The sequence below is a fragment of the Ornithodoros turicata genome, chromosome 1 (genome assembly GCF_037126465.1).
Source record: "Ornithodoros turicata isolate Travis chromosome 1, ASM3712646v1, whole genome shotgun sequence".
NCBI lineage: Eukaryota > Metazoa > Arthropoda > Arachnida > Ixodida > Argasidae > Ornithodoros > Ornithodoros turicata.
Window position 1 is genome coordinate 36747427 of NC_088201.1, and position 22906 is coordinate 36770332.

The 22906-nt window shown below is 45.2% G+C and overlaps 1 protein-coding gene across 5 annotated transcripts in view; it reads left to right on the forward strand.

The window, feature by feature from the left end:
* LOC135398297 (zinc finger protein SNAI2-like) overlaps positions 1–22906 on the forward strand; it is an 84890-nt gene that overhangs the window by 52934 nt on the left and 9050 nt on the right. Inside the window, exon 3 of one of the 5 annotated variants that reach the window (XR_010424078.1) lies at positions 4008–4365. The exons of 3 other annotated variants lie outside the window; for them this stretch is intronic. The gene's annotated coding sequence lies outside the window, so the exon portion shown is untranslated. Of the gene's footprint in view, positions 1–4007; positions 4366–22906 lie in introns of those variants that run through there. One more of the 5 variants, XR_010424077.1, reaches the window with a different exon arrangement.

The window sequence follows — 22906 nt, forward strand, 5'->3', positions numbered from 1 at the left end:
TGACACTTTCTCACCGGACACCCTGTATACAAGTTATACAGGGTGTCCCAGAAAACGTGTCATTGAATTATAATACAAAAACTACACCACCTAGAGCCATGCGGTCAATGGCATTTGTTCTTACTGGGTTTTTGCCACCTCCTCGTGGCGTCGTGTAAGGTAAGTTTATTTATGTAAATTTTTGCGAGCTTAAGTCGGAAATTTGCCTAGCAAAGGTCACTTTTTTACCCCACCAATGTGAAGAGCGTGTCTAATTTAGTGAAATTAATGATAATTGACAGGGATATTCAGAAGCTATCCCATCGGAAAAAATAGCCGAACATCATGCTCTATACGGAGGTCGCACAGAATAGCGCACGATGACTTTTTCAGCGTAATCTTTGTCAGTCCGACGAAAGGAGGTTGGAAACCCAGCCCTCCCTGACATTGCAGAAAGAGATAAAACTGGCACGGCTTATCACGTCCGAGTTTCGCTGGGATAATGCTTTCCCTCTCCCAATTTTACGAACTGTTACTTTTTCTACTGTCACTCTATGGGCTGGCTTCGGAACCTCCTTTCGTCGCACTGAGAGTGATTGCGCTCTTCATCGACGAGAGTCATGCGAGCCATTGCGAGAAAGTCATCGCGCGCTATGGTCCGGTGCTCCGAAAAGCATGATATTCGGCTATTTTTTCCGATAGGATAGCTCGTGAGTATCACTGTGAATTATCATGAATTTGAGTGAATTCGGCACGCTCTTCATATTGATGGGGTAAAAAAGTGACGTTTACTTGGCAAATTTCAGAGTTCAGTTCGCAAATATTTACATAATTAAACTTGGAGTACATGACATTCACATTAGGTGGTGGCAAAAACCTAATAAGAACAAATGCTGTTGACCACATGATTCTAGGTGGCGTAGTTTTTTAATTATAATTCAATGACACGTTTTCTGGGGCACCCTGTATACTAACTCAATTGAGTGTGGTCTTCTGTAACACCCCATACAAAGGAAAAAAAACTTAGGCCACCTTTGGTGTTACATACACCCGTCATCATGTATTTGCTATCATTGTTGTGTTACACAACACGATTTCATTTTGGCGGACTTTCCAAAAGGACCAGTCAGGATTGACCTTCGTGATCCTTAGCAGCCTCGGAGATGTCCAGCAGTGGGCTTCCGTTTGATTAGTCTCATCAATGACATCACAGCCTATTTCCAACTGATGGGCTTATTCCACGTATCATCCTCCTTTGGATGATTAGCGGAGATTCCTCCCGTGAATTACCCCGCATAGCACGAAGAACATCCGGAGTATCCGGAATTGAGTTACTCGAGTAAAACGGTTTTGCATGAACGCTATATACGTGAAGCGTAGAAGTGGACGGCATACTGTAGTTGAAGGAGCAAAAACCTAACGTCAGCACCGAACAACCGTCGTCGAATTTTGTCCAAACGAATACTGAGACGGTTTATTTGAAATCAATATCGATCATCGGAGGTCCCAGTAATTTTGCGAGGTTCCATGTTAACCATCGTGTGGCTGGAGCTCCTATTTACTCTGCAGGTATACTCTACTGAAATGCGTGCGTTTTGGCTTTGTATCTTGAACGGCCTGAACCTGATTAATCTTCGAAACACACAGAGTAATATAATTAAAAGTTGAAAATTGTGATCTCACAGTTGATATTATGTTGCTTCTGGGCTACCTTAAATTTGTTGCTAGTAATATTCCCCGCAAAAAAATAAATAAAAAGAAAACCATTCCGGCAGGTGCCGAGCTATCACCGTTCAGTCATCATTCTATCCACATCAGGTGCATCGCATCATTTTGGAAGCAAGTGTGGATCTCCATATATATTCCATGTGAATATAATTCAATATATTTTGGAACGAATCGATAAGCTTCACCGACAACTGTCGACCCATCAAGCGTTTTGATATTTGATATCGATATCGATATAGCTTACTGTTCGACATTATCGGCACTATTTGTTCCGATGCCAGCCAACACTGGCGCGACGCCAAGCACGTGCGCCGTGGCCGGAGGGAGCTATTCGATGTTGCGGAAGTATGTTTCAGCTGCGACGAGACGGTGGGTGCAAGGTGTGCACGACGAGGTCGTCTTCCGAATGCACCTGCTCCTTCGGGCGACCGCCGTGATCTCGGCCGCCGCATCACAGACGCTGGTATTCGACACTCGCTGTTGCCTCTCTGTGCTGGCCAAGGATAGAGATAGCATCATTAGTGCACAACGCAATGAGTGCGTCCTGTAATCCCCAAATTATGGGGGTGTCGTGTGTGTGTCTTTTCTGTGCGTTATATTATAAGTAGGGCTTCGTGTTTTTTTGTTTGTTTGTCGTAAAAAATCCGAAAACATAAGCGGGTAATATTTGAACAACAACAACAACAACAACAATAAATGAAGAAGAAGTGATGATGACGTGGGATGTTTCCCCGTGGTAGCCACAGGACCCTACCTCACTTCACAGCGGTTAATATGAGAGGATGAATTATGGTGAACGCGAAGCGACGACAGGACAGAGTTCTGTTTAGAGCTCTTCGAGGATCCAGTCGCTTGCGTGAAAGCGAAAAGGGAGCGAAGAGCCCGGCACTGATGCGCAAGGGTGCTCCATAGGCCAAGTACTTTGGACAAGCTGAATGGTCTATGGTCAAGGCGCTCAAGTTGACGTCGAAACACCCGGCGTTCACACGTGTACCGGTCACAGCAATTCAGATTCATCCGAAAAACTCCGCTTCCAATAACCGAAAGCATGTTATGTGTGTGTTGTGCTTGTTGTATAGTACCATGTGAAATCCGTCTAGTAAATGTCTCCCACACATAACCGAAAGCTCAGCCTGAAAAGCCGTACCCTGATGCCTGGATGACGGGGTTCTATTCCTTTCGTGTCAATATTGCGTCGCATTGCGGGTCACTACGACACCATGCACTACGACAAATCTCGTGGTTTTCGTCATGTAAGGAAGGGGGCTCTCTTGACCCAAGCATCCGTGTAATTCGAGAAAACTCCATCTTAGAAGCACTTCTTCCCTTCTTCCTTCTTCCTAAAGCAGCCCTTCTTCCTATTTTACACTCCCAAAGGAGGGCCCTGAGGATAATGTTGTTCATACCCCCTTGCGAATCAATAGCGTTTGCCTTTCAGTGTTTGTCAGTACAAGATATTTATTCTCTTGTTAAGCATAAAATCGCACTTTTCTTGTACAAGTTGATCCATGGGGCTATCACGGACCACTTGACCTCTCCCAATCGTGTTCATACATTGTACAACCTACGTCATCAGCCTAACATGCTTCAACTTCCTTCTTCACGTACAAATTATGGAATATTTTCAATGTCTTTCTTTGGTTCGAAGGTATGGAATTCCCTACCGTTGAATATCAGAACCCTGTCTTCCTTTTTTTCAATTTAAGAGATATTCCCGTCTATATCTATCACAATGGTAGTGGGACACGAAAGCTGTATGATTTAGTAATGATCTCCTCCTTTCTTTCTTGGCATAAGACACCCTTTATATGACTTATGTAATTGTTTTATCTATGTCGGTAATGCTCTTTGCTTACTACAGGTTGCACCATAATGTTACACTTTCCTTGTCAATGCATTTTTGTCAATTGTTTGTCAATGTCTCTTTTCTTCTTTCTTTCTTTCCCACAAGGCTTGTTATATTCATGTACGTCTGTGTATCTACTGCTGCGACTGTTATACAGGGCACGCCCTCACAGTCACATTTGTAACTTGTTGAAACTCAGAAAGAGTAAATAAAACCTGAAACCTGAAACCTCGACATTGGAAGCACCAAGTAGGGCAAGACGCGAATGCGTGAGTTTGTGACAGGCAACTATTCCTTTACCACTCGCTCCAGCGAGATAAAGAGCTATCTAGGCGGGGGTGAGCTTAGAAATACGGAGAAAATATAATAAGCTCAAATTGTTTCATCAGATATACAATAGCATGACTGGTCTAGACAGAAATTCATTTATACAGTCACCTGTGTACATTTCCAGTAGAAGAGATCACTCTCAGGAAGTTGAGTACTACTGTTACAGCAGTGATGTGGTCAAGCAATCCTTCTTCTATAGCACAATCAATATTTGGAACTCGCTGCCGTCTGCATGCTATTATAAATACGCCGGGCGCGTAACACTAGTTTCTTATCTATGCCCAGGACTCTGATTGAAGGTGACGAATAATCTAGCTATAGCTGAACTCTGTATTTATTTCGACATTATCGGTATTGTGTTTGTATAAAACTGTCATGCAAAAGTGTGGTTCATGTTGATTCTGTATCATGTCCCACTCCCCTGCTATAGTGCCTAGTGGCGATGCAGGGTAGCCTAATAAATAAATGCCTGTTCACAGTCATCGTTTTCTTCGAAATTCTTGTATTAACTGAGTCGTGAAAAGTAAATGACTAAAAACTCCCTCCGAATTTTGCCAATAAATAAACTCCGAATCCCGGAATCCTACACTCTAAAAACAGAACTTCACCGTATAGCACGCTCTGCACCAACTATTGCAACGAATGATACGATTATAAGAGAGAGAGGGGGCGTACGCGTTTGTGCGATTTTGCGCAGACTCGAAGTTGGTCGACACAGTGTGACTGACAGTGTGTGTGAGTGACTGACTGAGTGTCTTTGTCGCTCATTGGTTTTATGGTAGACAGCTATTTGTGTTTTCCTAAGTGATCTGGAGTAGCCTGCTCTCGTAATGAGTGCCTATTTCTCAATTTTTTTCTTTTCTTATCAACTCAACTCAACTCAGGGGACGTACGCCTTTTTGTGTCAGTTTGGATGTATGATAATTGACACAAAAAGGCGTACGCCTCCCTCTCTCTTCGAATCAGAAGCGATAACTCTATCATTCATAGTTACATATCATATCATCAATAGTTGGCGCACAGCGTGCTATGCGGTGAAGTTCTGTTTTTAGAGTGCGGAACTTCAGCACATTTCACGCTCCTACAGCCAACCCTAATCCCGAATGACATCGGTGTCTGATTTGTTCAAAATGGGAGGCGTACGCCACTTTTGTGACACTTATGCCCGTAGGTTAATTGTCACAAAATGGCGTACGCCCCGCGCTTTCCACACACTCTTGAAACAGAACTTCACCGCATAGCACGCTGAAGGTCAACCAATTCACAGAATGATATCGTTCTTCATTTCTGAAAAGCACAAGCCGTACACTCTTAAAAATGAACTTCGCCGCATAGCACGCTCCTTGCCAATCATCACATCGAATGATATCGTTATCTGCCCTGATTTGTTGGAAACTGGAGGTGTACGCCTTTTTTGTGACACTTATGCTGTTCATAATTGTCACAAAAAAGGCGTACGCCTCCCGTTTACGACAAATCAGGGCAAATAACGATATCATTCGAGATGATGGTTGGCTAGGAGCGTGCTATGCGGTGCAGTTCATTTTTAAGAGTGTACGCCTTTCTGTGACAATAATCATAACTGCGTAAGTGGCACAAAAATGTGTACGCCTCTCGTTTTCAACAAATCAGGGGAGAGAACGATGTCATTCGGGAAGACTGAGGAGCGTGCTATGCGGTCAAGTTCTGTTTTAAAAGTGCGCTAAAAAAAAACAAAAAAAAACAGAACTTCACCACATAAGCACGGTGAAGGCCAACCATTGCACAGAATGATACCTTTATCACTCCCGATTTGTGGGAAGTGCGGGGCATACGCCTTTTTGGAACTGCATAAGCGTTCCAAAAAAGGCGTACGCCTCCCGTTTTTAACCAATCAGGGGGCAGAACGATGTCATTCAGGATGGTGATCGGATAAGAGCGTGCTATGTGGTGAAGTTATGTTTTTAGAGCCGGTTTTCGTCATCACCACCACTACCACCACCTATGAGTGTGCAGATCAGGAATCATAAGTGTACCATTCTTTGCAATGGTTGGCCTCTGCTGTGCGTGCTTCCCGCGAGCTATGTGGTGTAGTTTTATTTTAAGTGTGTACTTCGCTTCCTTTATTGCTCGTAAAATGGGATATTACCCCAAAATCAAGGGTCACGAATAACGTTTATGGCCTATGTCTAGTGGAAGTCGGGGCTGTCTCCGCCCAACGTTAAATCGCGTTGTTATCACTCATGTTAATCGCACAAGGCGCTGTTATACATGCATATACACTCTCAGAACAGAACTTGGCCGCATAACACCCTCAGAACCAACCGTAATTCACAGCGATATAGTTATCTTTCCTGATTTGTTGAACATCGAAAGTGTACGTCTTTTTGTAAAAAAAAAAAAGAAAAAAAAGAAAGCGAAACGATATTGTTCTGAATGACGGTTAGTTCTGATCGTGTTACGCGGTCAGGTTCCGTTTTCGGAGTGTACCATTTCGCATCCTGTTTTCAGTCGTACAAAGTAAAATGAAAAGGTCAGCCGCGTCAATAATAGGGAGCAAGAAACGATCCCATCAGTTGTAAAACCGGATGGCGTACGTACACATACAAATACGCAGAGACTTCCTGTCAAGGAAGTCCCCTCCCTTGGGGATCCTCGAAGCGGGGCTTTAACCCATCCTGGGCGGAGGGCCGCACGCTGCTCAATGCAGAGCAAGGCACCTGTATTGTGAGACGCACGACTCAGTTCTCAGCATACGGAATCGTGGTTGTAGTATAGCTTTGTTGCGAGTGGAACCACTCGTTGGCGTCCGGGTCATGGCCACCGGTGCTTTTCCACCGCCTTGGGAAACACCGGCAGGAAGTTCCGGTGGGCTGCTGCACGACCGTGGAAGCCAAACTGGTGCGTTCCCCGTGCTGCGTCGAACTTGAGAGAAAGTTGCCGAGTCTACGCGAATACAACCTGAGCTTTTGAGACAAGTGCTTTGAGTTACGCTGGCTCTCGCGTTTTCACACGTCAGGGGTGCGCGTCCTGGCAGGCGGTCTGTACGCCTTAGAATTGACTTTACGTGCGTATAACGGTTACATGATATGAACAAACTAGACCTAATGGCTAAATTGAATTCCGCCATGGACCCTGTGGACAATATAAATTTTGGTATATCGTGCATGTTCCAGGCATATAGGAACCCAAGAAGTGAAGATTCGGCGTTTTTTTGTCGCTTTATAGGGTCGTGTGTAAGGTGTTATCGAGTTCGTCGTTCTGCTTTCCATATTTTACTTTTCGTCCTTGCGTTTCGTTGCACTTGCAATGGGACGCATGCGTGAGGAAGGAGGGGCACTATTAGGGTACAGGTTGTAGATTTCTCTTTGGAAGGTGGGTTCCACCAGCTCGCGTGGCATAGTGGTTAGGGCGATCGCCTTCCATGGTGAGACTGGGAGGTGACGCGTGTTCGAATCCCGGCACCGGCTGTGTTGTCTCAGATTTTCCCTGGGTTTTCCGTCAAACTTTCCAGATGGATGTCGGCACAGTTCCCCCTGAAGTCGGCCCAGCGCGCATACTAACTCACTATCCCCAACCCTTCCTTCGGTCCTCTCTCCATCTGTTCACGTCTGTATGCCGCTCATAGCCACAGTTGCTTTGCGGCGCTAACACTGAACTAAAAAAAAAGAGAGGTGGGTTCCGTCTGAGAATAGCAGAATTTGTCGGGCAGAATGTTGCAGAGTTCCTTTCTTTCCTCACAATTCAATTCCATTCTCCACCTTTTGGCCTATACAGGGTGTCCCAGAAAACGTGTTATTGAACTATAATAAAAAAAACTACGCCACCTAGAATCATGCGGTCAACAGCATTTGTTCTTATTAGGTTTTTGCCACCTCCTAATGTGAATGTCATGTACTCCAAGCTTAATTATGCAAATATTTGCGAACTGAACTCGGAAATTTGCCAAGTAAAGGTCACTTTTTTACCCCACCAATATGAAGAGCGTGCCGAATTCACTCAAATTGACGATAATTCACAGTGATATTCGCGAGCTATCCCATTGGAAAAAATAGCCGAATATCATGCTTTTCGGAGCAGCGGACCATAGTGCGCGATGACTTTTTGAGCGCAATCGCTCTTAGTGCGACGAAAGGAGGTTCCGAAGCCAGCCCACAGAGTGATACAGTCAAACTCCTTTATAGCGAACACCTTTTTAACGAAAATACCACTACAGCAAATTTTTTTTGCGGTCCCGCTGGAGCTTATAGGTCCAATAACGGACATCCTTTTTAACGAAAATACCTTTACTGCGAATTTTTTTTGCTGTCCCCTGAGCTTCGTTGTAAAGGAATTTGACTGTAGTAGAAAAAGTAACAGTTCCTAAAATTGGGAGAGGGAAAGCATTATCCCAGCGAAGGTCGGACGTGATAAGCCGTGCCTGTTTTATCTCTTTCTGTGATGCCGGGGAGGGCTGGGTTTCCAACCTCCTTTCGTCGGACTGACAAAGATTGCGCTGAAAAAATCATCGTGCGCTATTCTGTGCGACTTCCGTAGAGGATGATGTTCGGCTATTTTTGCCGATGGGATAGCTCCTGAATATCCCTGTCAATTATCATTAATTTCACTAAATTAGACACGCTCTTCACATTGGTGGGGTAAAAAAGTCACATTTACTCAGACTTGTGCCCGTTACCAAAAAAATAGGAACTGAATACCGTTACCCGTTACTTCAGAAAAAAGTAACTAAATGCGTTACTCGTTACCAACATACAAAAGTAACGAGTTCTCGTTACTCACAGGTAACGAGATACTTTTACGTTACCGCCGCATAGTTAAAGGAGCCAACAAACATGCCGTCACTTGCCTTCAACTCATTATTAATGAGAAATTGCACTTCACAAGAAGCTGATTCTCGACATTTACATCAGTGATCTTCGTTCTCTTCCGTGTGAAGATATCTGCTGCCGAAGTGGGGTGATCGGAGGTTATGAAAACACAAGAAAAGACACCGGTTTTCGTGCCACCCATCACCAACGGTTCCCAAAAACAGACGAGGGACTGCGTCATAATTTAGGGCGCTCAGCAAAGACAAGAAAAGGCTAGAAGTCAAAACGCGTTTTTTGTATTCATAGCACAATTGGTGCCCATTCTTGGGAAGGAGTGATGGTCGGAGATAACTGAAACAAGAGAAAAGACACGGGCCTTCGTTTAAGACGATTCAGCACGTCAACACATCATCCAGCGAGGGACTGCAATAATACTTTGAGTCACACGTGGTCGTGGGTCACGCAGGTCCACGCATTGCGCCACACGGAGTGCCGAAATGTGCTGCCCCGTGCTGAAGAAAAGGAACGAGTAACGTCAGTAACGAGTTACCAATTTTTGTAACCGATTCCGTTACTATTACAATTTTTTAAAAAGTAACTGAATCGTTACTTCGTTACCAAAAAAAGTAACCGTTACCAAGTAACGAGTTACTTGTAACGAGTTAGGCACAACTCTGTCTTTACTAGGCAAATTTCCGACTTAAGCTCGCAAAAATTTACATAATTAAACTTACGTTACACGACTTTCACATGAGGAGGTGGCAAAAACCCAGTAAGAACAAATGCCATTGACCGCATGACTCTAGGTGGCGTAGTTTTTTTATTATAATTCAATGACACGTTTTCTGGGACACCCTGTATAGGTTAATGAACCAGATTGCAGCAGCAACACCTTCCGGCTGAGGAGAGACTAGGGGATGTTAACCAGTCCGACCCTGTAACGATTTGCGCCCCCATTTTTTCTTCTTCCCGTCGTCATACATCATCACCGTCATCATCATCGTCATGTTAACAGTTCAACGACTATCGGTGTTAATCCGCACCGCCGTGCATGCAGCGCTCACAGCACGTTCCCACCCCACCACGCACTGCACTTTAACATAATTTTTCCAAGTTTCTGTACAAGTTGACAATGTTGCCAGTTCCATAATGCAAAAAAAAAAAAAAAATACGTTTGCGCCTTTGTCCTCACGAAAGACCTGTCCCTTCTTCTGCGACGGCGAGCCGGACCTTCTCACGGCGCGAACTGGTTTCCCTTCCTGTGAACATGCCACAACGAAATTGCCATCCCTGTTGAGGTTGACTGCTCCTGCACGGTTTTCCTTAAAAGCAGTCAAATGAACGAGCATATTATACATAATAAACACACACATTTGATTCGATATAAAACCTTAGGAGAGCTCACTTTTAATCTTGCAATATTTGCGAATAAATTATAAAGCTAGATCTACTCTATATCCGCGCGCAACAGAACCAATCTTTGGTACAAACAAAGGTACATACAATGACCATCTTCATTTTGTGCGATCAATGCCATAACGTGCTGGAGACAAGGCTCACTGTGGTTCACTTCAGTTCATTATGAGCTATTTGGAACGTAGACTGCAATATGTGTCTATCAATACACCAATCAAAACTTCGCCGGTGTACAATATGTCTTCCCTATAGCGATCCATACAGGGAACCTTTCTGTTTCCTGATCTTTATGAATGACCTCCATTTTTTTATGACAATTTTAAGTTTTTATGCCAAGAATGCATACTGTATGCTGATGGCAGTAATATATTTGTAGATGAGAAGACATCAGAGGACCTGCCACGGTCATGCTGGCTTTCTTCATGCTGGCTTTCTTCTTACAGACTATAGCCTATATGAAGAAGGTTTGGGACCATAGTTCCGAATTTCACAAAATCAAATTTCGATCGTCGTGTTCCATCCTGTACAAAAACGCCTTAACGTGGACCGGTTTATTCCATTCTTTTTGTCACACATGCTCTCACGTGTTACAACGGTAAACATTTTGGGAGTGAATCCTAGACGAACGTTTGAACTGTGGCTGAAACAGAATGAATGTGGCTGAAACGTCAACTAACGTGTGAAGTAGCAGTTCTTATTCCGTTCTTGAGTTTAATAAATTTTCCTTTAACAACAGAATGTTAGAAGCAAAAAAGTTCGCAGGAATGCACACTTTGTCCAAAATTAATTCCGTCCCTATCAATATTATTGTTAAGGTATATTACGCTCTTGTTCAATCACACCTAATATATGCAGCTGAGATTTACGGCCTTCCGTATACCTCCATATATTTTTTATTCCGTGTTAGCACCGCGAAGCAACTGTGGCTATCGGCAGGGTACACACGTGGACAGATGGAGAGAGGACAGCAGGGAGTAGTGGGGGCCAGGAAGGTCAGTGTGCGTCCTGGGCCGATTTTAGGAGGAACTGTGCCGAGTGGAATTCGTCTGGAAAGTCTGCCGCAAATCCCAGGGGAAGCCTCAGGCGGCACAGTCGGTGGTAGGATTCGAACCCACCACCTCCCAGTCGGGAGGACCTCGATATTCCCGGTTGCGAAATCCCCGGTCTCAATTCGTCTGACGACCACATGAGCTATATTTTGCCGCGGGTATGGACCCGCCCTGCCCCAACACTCAAGGGAAATTCCACGGTGACGTCACACCGGCTGGCCGCCCAATCAGAACCCGGAAATAACGCGACTCTGTATTTTGAGAAGTTAATTTTGAATCAGGGAGCACGAACAGTCTCTTTTCAGCAGTTTATTCTGCAACGTGAATTTTCAGGATCGACTTATTTCGAGGTACACACACCTCCGTAATTCAACACTTTTACTCTTATGGAAAAACGAGCCTTAGGCATAATATACGTACTAGGGATTCAGCATGCCGATTCCGTTAAGTTTCCTTTTTCACAGCTATCCGCGACAAATGTCTAAACTTTGACTGAGTACAAAGTCCGTATATAGGTTAATATATTCTTCGTATGAGCCACATGCTATTTCTTCGGCGTGTTTCAACTCATCGTATTGACAACGTTTACCTTCGGTTGCCCTTACCACACACGAACTCTGGAATTTACTCATTAGGTTATGTTGTTGCGAGAGTATGGAATCTTCTACCACTCAAACTGCGTCGAATTAACAGCAACTTCCTTTTCAAAAAGAGAATTGAAAGAGTTTTATTGAAATGTACGACTTCTAAAAACTCCAACATGTTGCACACAGTTCTTTTTTGGTTATCTGTTGTATCTGTATGGTTTTCCTGTGCGCACAATGATTATTTAACTGTTATCTTCATTTTTTTCGTTATACAAGCCATTATATACTGTTTTTGGGACTCCGTCAGAGGCTTGTCCTGTCGAATGTCGGGTTGCTATAGCAGTCTCACATGCGATACTGCCTTTGATGTCTGGAAAAGTCTGAAGATCTAATGAAACACGGCAGAGGGAGAAAGAAAGAGAGCTGGGGGGGACGAGCCTAAATCTATTCTTTCCGCCAGAGCAATTTTTACTCCCATGAAACAGTGCATCTTTACACTCCAGAAGAGACAATGACGATGGTGATAATGGTGAACGAGAAAAGTTATGGTGACACTGAAGAGTTATATCTGTAAAAAAACGCCAAAAAGTTGGACATACTCTATTCCAGAGTGTAGACACTGCAGATGCTTTTTCTTTTTTTTGCCAGCCAGACCTTCACGGTCAAACTTTTTTCTGCCTTCTTTGGTAGAGCAACAGATTGTACACCTCTCCCTCCATTTCCCCCTCGGTGCCGGAAATTGATTGTATGGGATCCGGCCTCTAAGGGGCACACCTATCGGGCGCGTGAAGTAACGGAAGGGGGTCACACGGGCTATCCAGGTCCCCAAAACACACTTTGTTTTTATTTCTCACATTTATGTGCACTGCCTTGGACATGCTGCGTTAAAAAAAAATGTATTTGGGGGTTGGTTATGAACACGGGAAGGTTACCAACATGGATACTTTGCTGTCCTGAGCAATTCGAGCACAGCGCGTTCCGGTTGGTTCCGGCATGCCGCACACTCCTACAAGAGAACACAGCACGTTCAAGGCCAACCATCGCACAGAATGAGACCGTTTTCTCTACTGATTTGTGGTAAGCGCGTGGAGCACGTCCTTTCGTGACAATTAACATAACTGTGTAAGTGTCACGAAATGGCGTACGCCTCCCGTTTTCGACAAATCAGGGGAGAGGACGATGCCATTCGGGATGATGGTTTGCTAGTAGCGTGTTATGCCATGAAGTTCTGTTTTGAGAGTGTAAGGAGGTCCTTTTTGCCGGGAAACGTTGAAGGGCGTTCGCGCTGTCCACACTTGCCTATACGCCTGTATAGTCAGCGAGCATGTTGATTAAACCTTATTATATCAGGAGTATAGCTCCACTTTTAAAACAGAACCTCAACCCATTACAAGCTGCTATAGCGTAGTTCGATAAAACGAGCCTTGCTTTCGCTGAAACATAATTCGCTAAAGTGTAATCTCTTCTCTAAAACGTTATTCTCTAAAACCAGGCTCGCTAAACTGCACACTTTTAAAAAGAACTTCACCGCATACCACGTTCTTAGCGAACCCTCATCCCGAATAGCATACTTGACTTGGTGAAAATGGGTGTGCCACTTATGCAGTTATGTTAAGTGTCACAAAAAGGCGTACACCCCGCGCTTTCCAGAAATCAGGTGTGTTAAGGGTATCATTCTGTGCAATGGTTGGCCTTCAGCGTGTTATGTAGTGATTAAGGGTGTACGTGTAAGGGGGTACCCGGGTTCGAATCCCGGTGTCGGCTGTGCTGTCTGGGGCTTTTCCTGGGGGTTTTCCTCAGACGCTTTCAGCATATGTCGGCACAGTTCCCTTAGAAGTCGGCCCAGGACGCACATTCCCCCAGGGCGTCTGTCGTGACGTTGCCCACCTCTGTGAGGCCGACAACGGCGAGCCCTTTCAGCACCACCACCAGGGTGTACGTGGAAGACTGCTTCAGAACCAACTTCCCGAAGCGTCTGCGTGTTCGAATGTGAACCATTTCGAAAGGACAACAACAATGAAATCTGCTGCCCAAGCTAAAGGCTGACCCTGGAGCAGTGCACACACACAGTGATACCCAGCAGAGCCGTGTATTTACGCATATATTAGTATATTCTGCGCGATTACGGAGCCACACAGCTATAGCGCCACTTTGTCAAAAAGGCCTGCTTGCTGCTGCCACTTCTTCTGCGATATAATCATATAATCACGTAGAGCCCCGATGTCGTTTGCATGTAACCGCCCAACTGTAACTCCCAAAATACGTGCTGTAAAGTATGTCAGATGCGTTGTACTGTCGTCACTAAGAAGGTTTCAATTTGCAGATGCACCCCTACATACTGCGGGTCTGCTGTTTTTGGAGGATCGGAAGTCAGTGTAAGACGCCTGTCCTAACTGCAGAAATCTGTCATTCAAAATTAGTTAAAAGGGGTTTGGTGCAGATCGAACGCCTTGAGGATGCAAGTAATGTTTGACTTCGCGAATAATTCGAAGCGTGATCATGAACGTAATTATTAAACGGAAGTTTCAAAACGCACTTTATATCGTATCCACATCTGCACACATGGCCCACTTTCACGAGACGGAAATAACATGGTCAGTGGTAGTATCTCCGGAAGACGCGTCGATTTCCAGAAGCGGCTCGGAAGTCCATTAATAAGCACTCCTTTCCGTCGGTGCCCCAACAAAGCAGCAACAGCGAGGTTGTGAGTCGGCATCAATGAATCGCAGGCAGTGACTACGAGGCTGGAGTCGTAATGCTCGTACGCTCTCCGGATGAAGGGAAGAAAACGGCTTTGTAGCCCGAAACTAGGTTCTCATACAACCTCCAGGAAGTCGGGAGCTTGCGCGGCAAGTGGAGGGGCAAGTCTACCTGCGCGGAAATCTTGCTCTGCCATAGTTCACAGGCGAACAAAAGACCGAGGCAGGTCAGAAAAGGGTGTGCCGACCCCTGACCTCCCCCTATCGGTGTTGTTGTCGTCCGGGGGGATGGGGGGGGGGGGTTTCTGGGTAACAAAACTGGCGCAGTTTGAAGTGAACAAACCCCTCCGAAGGAAGTGGAGCACAATGCTCTGGGGTTTCCACAAAAATAGCATTTCCGTTCAACCTGCCATGGGAAGTGTTCACCAAGTGTTCACCTGTTGCTCCCGTCTATTGACCAATGCGCGTCTGCCGGCGACACTGCGACGCGGCCGTCAGCATGGGGTCGTACGAAGGTCACCGTCGTTATGCCCAAGACACCATGCTGAGCCCATGCACTGTCCACAATGTGTGTGCTCTCAAATGAATGGTCGCAGGTTGAATGTCCACAAGGCCGCATGTTTATGTGATGCCGGCGATTTCGAGATACGTTCAACTTTCAGTTACAGTGCGTGCAGGGGGGGATATGTTCATTAAGAAAAAAAAAAAAAAGAAGAAGAAGAAGGAAAGGGCAGTGCGTTCAGTAGTACTATATGCGTATGGGATAGCCTTCTTATTGTCACATGAGTAAAATTTGGCACTTCCGCAACAATGGGTTTGCAGGAACCTCATGAATTGAGCATATTTACGACCGGGTGCTTATTTGGGTATGGACATTCATGTATAGATTGTCTTGGATTGACAGCAGGATTGATTCCCGTCACATACAAATTGCTGAAATGTACAAAATGTATATTAAGTTGTACTGTTTGAGCCCAGAGATAAAATGATTGTCAGGCTCATGATCAATCGCATCTTGTATTGCATTTGGCCAATATATCTTTTAGCGTGGCATTGCTGCTTTGATAGATCTGGAAAGGATCCGTCGTGCGGAGATATCGCAACTGACCTTTCATCGAAAGCATGCCATATACTAAGGCTCACCTGTGGTTTAAGGTAATGGTTTCTTTAATACGATGGAAAGCACTTAGGAATAGGGCAGTGATGTTGTCTCGCTGTGCATTGTTGCTATAGGCCAAGGACTCGAGGTTCATACCAGCCTGCACCGTTGTGCGGAATATTCGTGGCATACAGTTGTTTTGTTATTCGTGAATAATAAAAAAAAAGTAATTTATATTAGAACTAAAGTCGATACAGGCAGTGTTTATTAAGAGGCAATAGGCCCTTCGATGCATCTAATGCTTTTTTTTAACCCTACCGCCAGTAGCCAAATCAGCCAGCGGTCGGTGTGCGAGTAGCATTGGGGAATTCGTTGGGTGACGGGATAAATTTCTCGTTTTTCTTTTCACAATTCAATCCAATAGTCACAGGTTGCAGTATGGAATTGTACAAGCATACAATTTCGTCGCGAAATGCGAAGTATGAATTGTTTGGCGAACTCCTAACTTCGCGAGTTCCTCCTCCTAACTCCCATGTTTTCCCATGTGACTAAGAAAGAATGCAATAAAATGCAAAATTATGCGACGATTACATTTTAGGGTTTCTGTCGAAGCACTTTCAAACCACCAGTAGAGAAGAACTTGTGAGCCAATTCAAAGATACAACGTAACAAGCACAAACTGTTTGTACTTATACGCACCGGAGATGAAAGTCTAGCGGCAACCGATTGACAACGAAGTTGCCAACACCTATACATGGCCCGTTTCTCGAGGCTGAACACTTTGGAGCGTGCCAACCGTTCTGTACATGGTCAGTTGGTGGCTTGGCAGCCAACATTAAATACCGTCAATTGAATAATGGCAGGTTACCCTTCTATGTTTGATTGCCTCATCTATACTAGTACGTTAAAGACAGTCAACTGTCTCTGCCTTCTCCGCTGCTATACACAGGTCTGCCTTCAGTCCAGGATGTGTCATCGTCGGTGGAAGAAGACGCTTTCCGTGTGCTTTTGTACGCGAGTTAAACGTGAGTACCTTGGACGGCACTCGAGCCATGCACTTTGTGGCTGCGACTCACTGTGAGACGACGGGCCTGCGCTGGAGATATCTAGGGATAACAGGTAGCGCAATGCTCCTTACGACTTTAGTGAACGGCCCTGACGCGTCGCAGACAGTCGCACATGAAATCGCAAGAACTTATTTCAAACCATGATCAACGCGATTGAGGACCATGGAGGGGATCAGCAACATGCCGGGAAACTAACCTCGTAGACTACTTTGAGCCCTATGGAGTCACGGAACTACGAAGAGAAGTCGTCTTCCCTCGAGAAGAAGACGGGACATCCATGCCAATAATCAAGGCTAGCGTCACTCTTACCTTCAAGCCCAGTCAGCAGTTGCCTACTGAAGTACCCCTAAGTTTTACCCACGCGACACAGAATCGGTTCTTCTATACACTCAGAGAAAAATCTATACCTTTAGAGGTATAGATCGCCTGCTCAAAAACTTAGCCCTCCTTAGGTATTATTTTATACCTCGGTTACAGGTATAAAAAATAGTCCTCAACAAAGGACTATATGCCATACCTTTAGGGGTATAGCTCTATACCCCTGTGAAGGTCTGCACGAGTACCATCATGGTGTTACATCACACCTAGGCATAGGTATTTTTAGATGAAGGAACTAGAAAAATCACCTTTGGAGGGAAGAAACGTTTTTGACATACACACACACACGTACTACAACCACACGCAAACGCATGGTTGGCACGCACGCAAACGCATATGGTTGTGAAGTAGGACGAAAACATCGTGCACATTACTGGGCATCTAAAAAAAAATAAAAAAATGTGGAGTTGAAATCTAAAGAAAATTTTCAAGGAGCAAGACGCTCTGCGCAGCCATCATGTGTGTATCACGATGTATCGTGAGACAGACATTTACAGAGCAACATATACTGGTATACTTGTGGCGACTTGACAAACTGTGGAGCAGCTTTCGTCTGGTACGCAACCCTAAGGGTGAGGACATCTAGATTCAACATTCCAGCAATGAAGGTTTTATGCAGCCGTAAACTAACCATGTGGATTTAGATAGTAGTGTACTGATGTGTATGTTTCTTAGTTAAATATCCGTTTAACTTAGCTGATACCGTCTCAAGAAAAAATAATGATGATGTGATACAGCACGTTGCGGAAGTAAAGGTATAAAAAACCATAAAGGTATAAACAAACAGAAGGTATAAGCAGCCTCATCGTATCCGTGAAAGGCATAGCCTGGTGATCTATTGCTGGTACTGGATATGATCTATTGGTGATGGTCATGGCCTGGTGATCTATTGCTGGTATGATATGGTACGGATACGCCGTTAATTGTGTCGTGGATTTCAACTCACGCAATGTTATTTGGATCAGCCAATATACGTATCTAAGAGGCTGACTACTCAGCAGCTTACTAGAAGCATTTGAAGCTGTAACACTAGACGACAGAAATTTCGCGTATTTTAGGAGTGGGAGGTATATGGCTGCTGCTTAGACATTACATTCTTCTTTCCAGATTCGGTCAGGGTCGATGAGTTGGCACACAGATATCGAAGTTAAAAAGAGCAATCACGTTCCCGTATCCTGTTACCGCGACTTTGTCAGTTATCTGAGAAGTGAGGCTCGTTTAACAATAGGAACAATCCAGGGTAGTTGGTATAGGTTCATGATGGCGAATAGCAGCAAGAAGACAAGGACAGGGTAGAAGTAGACAGGACAACTGCAGACTCTCAACTGAAGTTTAATCAAGGAACACAGTATCTTAAACGCTAACATCTAGGTCACTGGCTAGGCTACGAGAAGTGGAGTGAATGTTGTCTTTACTGCTCCGTTGAAATTGCAGCCTCTTTGCGCAAGACTAAATGTACCAAAAAGGCCTTTAGAATGTGATGTGAAACATCGACAGCCATTCGTGGATTGCAAGCTTGATATCGTCTACCGCATACCGCTTCAGTGTGGCAGATGCTATGTTGGTCAAACATGTAGATGCCTTAACATTAGGCTTATGGAACATGCCTCTTCACTTGGAAGAACCCCATCCGTTCACTTGAGCGTCCATTGGCGTGATTGTAAGTGTATGCCTTTTTTCAATCAGACCGAGGTGCTAGCTAGATCAGTTGGTGCGGGAAATAATGGAGGAATTTGTTATTGCCACGTGTAAAGACAGATGTGTCAGCTCCCCTTCTGTCACGTTGGCAAATATGGAAATAGATTTTCTTCGCATGGACAAGGTGTTGAGTGCTATCTCCCAGCCGGCAGCATAAACCTTTGTCCTCTCTGTACATTTTTAGGTGATAGTCAGTGACCTAGATGTTAGCGTTTAAGATGCTGTGTTCCTTGATTAAACTTCAGTTGAGAGTCTGCAGTTGTCCTGTCTACTTCTACCCTGTCCTTGTCTTCTTGCTGCTATTCGTCATCATGATCGTTTAACAAGCCTTCGCATCATCACTATAGAAGAGGTTGTGCCTGAGGTACATGACTTAGCACATCGAGCACAGTGATTGCTGAACACCTCACGTCAGCAACGAAACGGTTCAACCGTCATCAAGATTCAGCACGTTAGATATCAAGCATGAAAACTGCCCACGATTCGACGACGTGCTGAATGCCGATTCTGAAGGTGAGGCTTGCACGACCACTACTTGGAGGTTTGATTCATCGCCATCAATAGCGTCTTTCAAGAGGAGTTGGCAGTCATTATTCACGATGTGCAACTTTGTCCACGTACACTCCCACAAGACGTGCATGGCAACTAGTGAAACGCATGATGGAAAGTAACTGTTATGAGGCTGCAACACACAAGCAGACGAACACAACACGTCAGTCTTTCTTGGTGAAACGCCTCAGTTCTCCTGTTGTTCTGCACCATTCAGTCTGAACTCTGTTGCATTGGACATAGGAGCAGGAGGAGCTCCTATAGAGGATGACTTCTAAAGGTTCCTTCGTAGCCATCTGTAGCATCTCTTGTGTTCTCAAGTGACATCGGGAAATTGACTGCTGACGAAACGCTCAGCGGCGACTTCACCATGACAGAATTATTATCAGCTGGCTGCACCTGAGCAACGTGCAACCTATCTAGCTGGGCAGGCTGCTCGTCTATACAACGGTGTTCCCCTCCCCAATCTTCGCCTCTATACAGTCAAACCTTCGTTTGGAGCTGAAGCCATTTTCTACCTTTGCTGGCTTTGGCTCAAAGGATACAGCAAACCTTCTTGAGCTAAATTAGTAAGCCGTGGAACAACGGCTCTATGCCTCTGTTCTTAGAAACTGTAGCTGTACTTGTGCCAAGGTCTAGGATATGGTCGAGGGCATCGGAATCTGTTCGCCCAATCAGCGTTATAAGTTGTCTATGCAGAGTTGTTGGGAAAGATAGTCGTACGTCGCCTCCAGAGGTTCTTACAGACACGCAAACCCTCACGGGTCATGGCTACACTCACAGTTAGACGCAGCATTATGGATAGTAATATTGATCTGGGATCGTTTATCGAAGCGATTAGGCGGACTCCTTACAACTGACTGTCGTCTTAGATATAAAGACAGGATCCGATGCCACAGACACTTGATGCACGCTCTGTAGGATAAGGGAACGGTCTTCGGTAGATTTTGGAGTGCTTTCGAAACAGGACAGTGTCTGTACACACATCTGGTGACCCAACTCATAGTCATGCGCTTAACAGCCGGAGTCCCCAGAGAAGGAGTTCTTGGTCCAATAATTACCACAACATTGACGAGCATTCCTCCACTCTAAAAACAGGTGGTGATGTGGTGGTGCTAATCAAAGAGCTCGCCGTTGTCGGCCTCACAGAGGTGGGCAACGTCACGACTAGCGCCCTGGGAGAATGTATGTCCTGGGCCGATTTCTAAGGGAACTGTGCAGACATATGTTTGACAACGTCTGAGGAAAACCCAGGAAAAACCCCAGACAGCGCAGCCATCACTGCTTCAGAGCTTCACCTCATATCACGCTCCTAGACAACCATCATCCTGCGAATGACAACGTTCTTTCCCTTCATTTGATGAAAACGGGGGCGTACGCCATTTTTGTGGTAATTATGAACTGCATAATGCCACAAAAATGGCGTACGCCTCCCGTTTTCAGCAAATCAAGGGAAAGAACGATGTCACTCGGGATGACGGTTGGCTAGGTGGTCATGTTCATTTTTAAGAGACGAACTCACGCACCCTCTACGCATTTCCGACCCTTCATCCTTCAACCTCCATGCGTCTTTTTCTTTTCTTGGCTATGGTCGTGACGACCCCCACTTCTGTGTGACCAACAACGGCGAGCCCCGATCCTGCCATTACCCCCTACCCCTCATTTTTAAGAGTGTAGCATTCTACCACGGAACATTGTTTACCACAGGCATATTTTGAGTGTGTGCACCAGGGTTGCGGAATGGGGTCTCCTATTCCGTTCCAAATCAATTCCGAGGAATGGAGATTTGCGATAATTCCATTCCTTTCAATTCCTCGGAATGAAAGGGTATGGTCAGTTCCCACTCCTGGAATGGCTTGGCAACCCAATTCCATTCCGTTAATTCCCTCGATAAAAGAAAAGGACCGGTAACCATACTGGCAAGTCCAGCAGTGCTACACTAGATTGACATTACCAAGCACGGAAAAAGCACAAAGACAATGTTATTTCACTCTTGACCGTGTGCAGGTGCGGTGCAAAGGGTGTGAGGGCAGAAACCAGCATGTTGGAACCAAAACTGCCACCGGGACACCCAGACCATTCCATTCCCATTCCTAGGACAGTTTCTGCCATTCCATTCCAATTCCATTTCGGGCTCTGCTAAATCTAGAATGATTCCGGAATCATTCCAACTCCGGAGTGGCAACTCCGCAACCCTGGTGTGCACATTCTTAAAACAGAACTTCCCCGCATAGCACTGTGGATGTCAACCATTCCACAAATTCATACCGTTATCACTCATGATTTGTGAAATGGTGGAATGGTATGCCTTTTTGTGAGAATTACCATAACTGCATAAGTGTCACAAAAAGGCGTAGCCTCACGTTTTTAACCAATCAGGTTGCAGAACGATGTCATTCGGGATGGTGGTTGGTCGTGATGGTGGTTACACTCTAAAAGACAGAACTACTACTTCTTCGAATAATTGGATGGTTTCTGCAGCTGTGTGGTTTCCCTGCTGGGCACTTGCAGCTCCATTTCTTTTAAACCTCTGTTATGCCATACTTCTGTGTAATTGCAAAGAGGTGACTTGAACGTGCGACGCTCTGACGTGAGCGTCACTGTTTCCTTCAGTCTCTCATTTTCACATCAGCGTGAGAATGGCTTAATAGCGGTTGACGATACCGCTGTCTTTTAAGAATGCACAGAGGGCTTTCATTACTTTCCCTTGCTGCTGTTTGCAGCGCCAGTAACCAAATAGAAGTTGCAGAAGGTGAAAGGTCGGGAGTCAGGCTCATCCAGCACAGCCTGAAGCCTTCCTATGTGTGTTTTGTAAAATGGACACTGCATTATTATGTGAAGTGTGTCTTCCGGAGTGTTGCAGGTGTGGCATAGCGAAGTCCATGTGAGCTTCATTCTGTAGAATGTTGTCCGTGAGTAGAGCTAACCTAAGCGGATTCTGTGGATGGCTGTTTGCAGTGATCTCTCCAGGCTTCTTGGGGTGATGGTTGTCAAATCGGGACCGATGAGAGAGAGATAACCAGTAGGTCGGAGGGATGCCTTCCAGAGTTCTCTGGATTTTAGTGTTGTCATTTTCCTTAGATAGGCTTTGGAGTCGGCTTTCGAGAAAGGTATATGGCGCTGAGCCTGGTCTTGCTTAGAGCCTCCTTTGCTGTTTTGTCTGCTGCTTGATTCCCTGATATACCACAGTGGAAGGGGATCCACTGCAGGGTTACACTGTGACCTGACTATTGCACCGCTGAGGGTGGTGAGGATTTCGTACACCAGGTACTTCATATAACATGTTTTGATGATGGCTTCTAGGGAAGACTTCGAGTCTGTGCAGATGACCAAGTTTTCGAGAGAAATTGTTTGATGTGGCATCGCGCTTTGAATATACTGTGTAGTTCAGCAGTGGTAGATGAGGTGCCATGCGAGAGCCTGCTGTATCCATTCTGCATGGTTTCAGTGATAAAAGTACTTGCAAATCTGTGTCTTGTACTGGAACCAGAAGCGGATCCAGGATTTTTCTCAGGGGGGAGGGGGTCTTGCCTTGAACAGCATGCTATTACGCCACCAAGGTCAATTGAAACTCTATGCAAGGTTACGTCCCATTTCGCCTATTCCCATTTCGCCTAATGCGATTTTTAAGATTAGGAGGGCGAGGGAGCTGCCTCCCATTAGGCCAAATGGGACTGTCGTGCCACCTCATTAG